Genomic DNA, 7087 nt, shown 5'->3' with positions numbered 1-7087 from the left:
AATCAAAATACATGAGAAATCACAGTGAGAAAAGCACTGCTACCTTAAACTGTGATTATATATAACAAATGCAGTGAATTAGTTAAAAAATAGTGAAAATATTTATATTTCTGAACTATTTCATATATAACATTTTCAGTTTCGCATATGTGACAATTTAAGAACTTTTTTACGTATACAAATTTTTTGAAATATCTGCAAATTTTTGTATCTTCAAGGAAAGCTTATTCTTTCACCTTTAGTATATAAGTAATGGTAATTTACCAGATAAAATTACTTAATGGGGAATACAGAAAAATATCTAACCACTTACCTTTCTGACTTCATCTGCAAAGAGACTAAAAAAGTAGTTCAGCTAAATCTGCTATAATAAATATTTATAATAATGCTAAATTATGCAATATCTATTAATATGACAAATTTTTGTAAAGCTATTTATTTGGATGAAAAATAAACACATTCAGAAATTTATGGCACTATATTATGATTAACAGAGGAAAAACACTTTTCAAAATTCAAAATAGTTTTTATTAATCCAATTTATCACATTTTATTTGAATTCATGAAAAACAATCTTATATCCATGTATTCTTATGTATATAAGAACTCTTGATAAATTGGATCTCTGTCATTGCCTTTCACAGAACCTAAAATAAGAAAACACTCACAATTACTATATGTGAATATAATTCATAATTAAATTTAAACAAATGACTATTAGAATGCAAATTAAAGGAAGCATTTAAAATATTTTAACATTTAGTACCTATAAACAGAGTAGCAATTATTTGATTTTTCGATTATAGTAAAATAAACATGGGGGATGCCTTTTAAAATTTTTTATGTCAGAAAATAAACTCAAACCACCAGCTGAACATATGAGCAGTTTTATCAATCAGCCACTGGTAGGTAACCTGGATACTGAATCAACATATAAAGTTGCCAAGATAAAGAGAGAAACAAAATTATGATAATCACATCTTACCTATTCATAAAACTATTTTAAATTTAATGTGTAGGCAAGTCCAAAAAGAGTGAGAATGAATTTATTTTGCAACACAAAGTAAAGTCTTGCAGGAGCAAAAAAAACTTGTCTCATGAGATTGGCAAGTAAAAAATAATTAACTGCATCTGGTAACATTTATCTGACAACACATAAGTAATTGTTAGCTACGTGCAGAAAATAAAATCTGATCAGGGGTGTAGCTAGAGGGGGGGAAGGGGGGCATCTGTCCCCGGGTGCAGAATCCAAGGGGCGCCAAACTGATGTCAGAACATTTTAGAATTAAATGTTTTCCACCCTTGGCTAGCAGTAGGGGGTGCAAAATCTTCAGTTGTCCCTGAGCGCTGAAAACCCTAGCTATGACTCTGAATCTGATCATGTTAATGCAATTTTAAACTTTTGAATTTAACCGCAGAAATTTACCAAAGAAGTACTTGTAACAGTAGTAAATGAAGATGTGGCTAATCTTTACTGTATGGTACACCTTGGTTTCTGTCTGAAAAAAAATCGCAAAGTGGTATTGGTTGTTTGTGAAATGTGGAAGCCCATTGCGTCAAATAAGTTTTTCGGTAACCCTAATGTTGATAATGTTGGCGAAAGTAGCCTTTGGGAAAAAAAAAAAAAACTTTTTTTTGTCAATAAAAAGGAGTTATTTCTGCAAATATTGCCAACGTGCTGTGATAAATTTAGTTTTGGGCTACTTTTTTTAATAGTAAACCTTTTGTACGGTCCCAGGTTTTTGGTTCTTACCATTCTTTTCAATTGCTGTGTTTGGTTGCACGGAAGTGGTATGGTCTTGTATTTTGAACATACTATTTATTATTTTGGTGTGGGTACCATCGTTTGAGTATGTCTGAAGTGACTAAGAGACGAAAAATTTAATTGAATTGCTTACCTGGAGGATGGTGGTGGGAAGCCTAAACATATGCATGTGAAAAAAAAAGGTATGTTAAAAAAATGACGTTTCATTTATTTTTTTGTCTCCGTGTGTTAATTTTTGTTAGAAGATTTGTTGTTTAATGTTTTTATGTTAGGAAATATGTATTTTTGGTAATTTATTCCTCTCTGTTTGTGTATTTTTGGTTGTCTGTGTGTTAAGACAGTGGCGAATTTTTTCTGGTAACTATTATATTTTTAACTTTCTGATTTTCTTAAAGTGAAAATAGATCAATGTGTACATGGACAAAGTTAAGGCAGTGCACAATGCCCAGTTTGTGCAGTTCTCTGTTTTAATAGGTCGATGTGTACATGGACACAGAGTTTGTGTATGTCTTTGACTTCTTATTTTGGTTTTGTGTAGCGGCCACGTTGAAATTGGTGCCGATCCTCTCAGGTGACGATCTTGATATAAAAAAAAGAAACGATTCACCAAGGGTTACAGTAGAGTAAATTTTTACCAAAGATGTTCTACCATAATCACCATTTCAGTGGTTTAAATACTAGTGGAGCAGTATGTAGAGATGAAGATTTGAGTTTTGTTTACACAGCATGATGGTTTAGGCACTCCAGCCATTACAGTGAACAAAATTATAATAAACATAGCCACAATAATTGTCTATAAATATTGATGTATAACACTGCATTAACTAATATATTTCTTATGCTGGTATATACAGAATCCTTAATCGAAGGGCAAATCAGAAGACTGTGCATGCATTTTCCTTTAACTGAAACATGGATTTGACCATACAAATCTCAGTCTTACGGGACATGCCACACTATGCAGATAGACAGTAAAAAGTGCTTGTGTTGTTTTTATTTGTTAGAGGTATGAAATAAATATACTTCTAGATTTTAATTTTTTCTTTTCTTGTTTTACATTTGGATTACCTATCAAAAAGTAAGGAATTCTGATATTATTACAATATCGGAGTTAAAATAACAATTATTGGACATGTTAAAGTAATGAAAATTTTAAATTAGGTTAAAAAGTAACCCTTAATGTGGCATATTTTTGAATTAAACTCTATTGACATTAAAAACAACAAAACGTCCCTCTTTATTAAGGACTTTAATTAACTAATTTTAAATACAGAGCTATGAATGAATTTTTTCCCTTGCATGTTATAATAACTGAAACAAAATTACTCTGATACAGTCAACATTCCTAAATGCAAGTACATAAAATTTACTTTAGCAATTTAAAGAGATGAGACACACTGAACAAATGAATAAATTTCTATCAAAGAATAATTTATTAAATTTGGCCCGTTCCATAGTAAACTTTAACCATTAGATTACATTATTACACCATGTTATCAGTTTGAAAAGCAAGTCATATGCCAGATCTTGGATGTAAAAGAAATGCACAAAATAATATACAGATTATTGAAAAATGATGTATACCAATGTTTATAGATATGATTAAATGTACCAGAAAATTTACTGTCACAACCACATTTTTAAGTGAAATGTATTATTTTAACATTTTACAATATTTAAGGTATGGTATTAAATGCAATTATGTGCCTGGATGTAAATTAGTAAATTAAAAATAATAATAATAATAATCAAAGAATGAATGTCATGAAAAATTTCAAAAACAAGCAGAATTTAATTTAGAAGACCTTTAGACACTTATGATAAATAAATTTGAGAATTCTTCACCCAAAATTAAATTATAATTAACTAAAACCAGTTTGACTGACCTTCTACAAAATCCTTCAGCTGCAATTTTTTCTAGGTTGAAAACCAAATTCTTCTCCACATGGTAATAACATCTTAACCAGTTGAAATTCCTGCAGAAAGTTTGATAACACAGTAATAGAATTAATAGAATAGAAAAATTAACACAAAAGTATAGAACATCATTTAAACTTAACATTATTACAAATTTTGGTGCTTTCTGACTATCTGCAAAGCTGTGAAAATTGGCAAAATGGTTAGTTTATGGTTCATATCTACTGCTCTGTTCACAAGTAGTAATTCAAATAAGCACTTTATAAGAAACAAGAAATTTTAGGATGCACACACACAAAAATATATACATTGGGTCAATAGTCACATATTTTTCATCCAATGGAATACTATTCAGAAATAAAGATTAAATATAAAGCATGTAAATACATGTGTGTGGTATGCATATTCATAGTTTGCTATTATCGTGTGCATACTCTTGCTGTTTTAGCATAAGTTGAAGCTGTGAGGGCAGATGATAAGAAAGTATCAGAATTTTTCATGTATAAGAAAAGATTGCCCTGACAATAGTATCTCAATTGTTTAGCACTGACATTTACATAGCGCATTAGAAATATATAGTAATATATGTATAATAAAAAGATAATTGCATATTATTAATTCATTTTTTTAAATGCCAAACTTTAACAATTCTTTCACATATACTTAAACAGAATTCTTTCACATGAACATCTAAAATCCATTCTTAACTAAAGAATAAATAATAAAACCATGTAAATTTCTTATCAAGCCCATCATTTCCGAAATGTCTACTTCTGAAAGTTCCCAGCATTTCTCAATATATTATTAAATTACTAGACTAAGCATCAATGATCGTCATGTTCGCTAATGTGGCAATATCTTTCACACTTCTTTGTTACCACAAGTAACAAGTAGGCTTCAATAAATCTTTAACTGTTACATGCTACTTTTGTCTAAAATTTGTACAAATAATAAAATTAAATGAGCTCTTTATAATATGCTCAAAGAAATAATTTTGTATGAAAATTTGTATGTTATATATTGGCCTGATTAATGATTCAGGAAATAATTTGGGTTTTCAAAGTGCTTCCAATAATTCAAATTTCAGCTTGTGTCAAAATAAAATCTATAACACAAATCTAAGCAAATTTCCTTATGAACAATGCATTTTAACATTATTCAATCACACAGTACTGATTGCTTCAATAAACATTACTGTAACTGTGTTATTTAAAAGACTGTAATGTTTTAATTATTTCCTTAATTAAAACATTACAGTCTTTTCCTCCTTCTAACACCAAAAGAAAACCCAGATAAGAAATATAAAAATATCAGTAAAAATAAATTATATTATTGAATGACACTTTACATTAATTACACTTATGCATATATTATTTTATTATAAATTATTTCAAAATTAAAGAAGAGAAGGGGGAGAAACTTTAATATTGACATTTCTAAAATGATATAAACATTAATCATTTAGTACAGTTTGTTATTTCAGGCAAAAAGAATTCACTTTTCTGGATAGCATTTATATTTCCATCTCACTTTCAATGAAACATTAAGAGAAATGCATATAATTTAAACACCAGTTTATTTTATTTATCAGACAGATTATGTCAACTCAAAAAAACCTATCGGTAAAATTCGGTAGTAATAATTCTGAATGTTAGGCAACTTGCAAGATTCAACAAAAATTATCAATACTTTTATTATAATGACAATACTACAGTAACATGAACATAAAATTAAACTGCATATAACTATAAAATAAGCCAGCATATAATAATGGTGCATTGGTTTCTAAAACAATGGGCTCGATGAAAAAATACATGTATTATGGTAGCTATTCATATTCTTCAGCTTTACTAATATTCTCATGTTCACTTTACATAACTAAAGTATCTAAAATACAATAAAAATGCAAACAATATTTATGAGAAAATGTTAAAAGCAATCATAAGCATTTGATTGAATGACCATATTTTGTCTTCCTGCAAGTCGAATCTTAAAATGATATGAAGTTTGAAAAATGCTCAATCTTTTTATAAAATATTCAAAAAAGATTAAAAAAAGGTACTGTTCTGTTATCAGGACCGGGTTCAGAATTGTATTTATGTATGCTTGTATATTTGTATGTTTGTGTGTCTACATATACACATCTATGCACATACTTACGAACACAGGTTCATACATTTCCGATTCTGGTCCCAATAACAGAACAGTACCCCCAAAAAAAAACTTGAATTACAAACTAGATTAAGATAATGTTTCAACCATACATATTTTGGACAAAACAATGCAAACTCTTATTTTTATACAATTGTTCAAACTATTTAACATAAATGTATTGCTGCAATAAAATAATAAGCAATCTGATCACACATATTATTTTGAAACTGAATGCATAAACTAGACTAAAAAAAATTCAGTCATAAACATTTGGATAGCAGGGCAAATTAGATATTTGAAAAGACAGCCAGCCATTGAGATACACGTAATTCACGATAGAATGGTAACAATTCATAAAGCTGTGAAACATTTAACTGTCAAAATGACATAAATAACATAAATTCGAAAAGCAAAAAAAGTAAACATACAAGTATTGCAACTGAACTTACCTTTCATGCAACAAAAAATATCCATACAAGTTAACCTCATGGCGCAGCCATTTTGGATTTCGTTTCAAATCAGACAGATGTTTACGGATTTGCGGAAGAATACGAGGAACTAGTAGTTTGCCGGATACAATGTGCAATGACGCGAAAGAATATAGTTCTGTAGAACTTCCTACATTATTCCGTAATAAACAGTACTATTTCCTAATTTTTTCTTTATCTAATTAATTAATTAATAGGGAAATAGTTAAGTAATGCCGAATTCATTTTTAATGAAATGTAAAATTTTGTATGTATGGGACGACCATCTTCCGTCCAATATTTCTGAGAATATAAACAAATTTTGGAATCTGAGAGTATCAGTAAATAAATATATAGAATATCGCCTCTCAAACGACCACTTCTGAAAGTGACCAATAGTTCTGAGATTATAAATAAATATTGATATTAAGCATTATTTCTGTAAGACGACCATCTCTATATAAGACCAAAGTTTCTAGAATCTTGGATAGTCATCAGAGATGTATCTTTACTGCGAAATTATCGCACGACTGTAATTCAATATCACTAACAGATCGCGCGATTGAAAAACATTTTCTGTCCTGTAATTAGAGGAAAAATATTTTCCTTATGAGGTATTTCTCCCGCTTGCCTAGCGTGCCTTCGTGGTGTAATAATTCTGCACGCTGGGCCGGTATTTCAGAGGTCCGTGGTTCGATTCACGGCGAAGGCGGTTGCTAATTTTTCATCTCTACGGCTTCCCAAAAAAATCTTAATGTCTCTACAGTGGCGCCCGAACTAAAAA

General features: G+C 29.5%; 1 long non-coding RNA gene across 1 annotated transcript; it reads right to left on the bottom strand.

Moving 5' to 3' along the window:
- Window positions 1–509: 509 nt before the first annotated feature.
- Window positions 510–6363, bottom strand: LOC146999519 (uncharacterized). Its single transcript, XR_015043972.1, has 3 exons — window positions 6286–6363; window positions 3652–3741; window positions 510–647 (listed from the first exon to the last, which is right to left on the bottom strand). It is a non-coding gene; the product is annotated as an uncharacterized LOC146999519 (long non-coding RNA).
- Window positions 6364–7087: the final 724 nt, after the last annotated feature.

Source organism: Stegodyphus dumicola, chromosome 1 (assembly GCF_044657685.1).
Source record: "Stegodyphus dumicola isolate Sdum_Otavi_A_Nest chromosome 1, ASM4465768v1".
Taxonomy (NCBI): domain Eukaryota; kingdom Metazoa; phylum Arthropoda; class Arachnida; order Araneae; family Eresidae; genus Stegodyphus; species Stegodyphus dumicola.
This window is presented reverse-complemented; position numbering and strand designations above follow the sequence as displayed.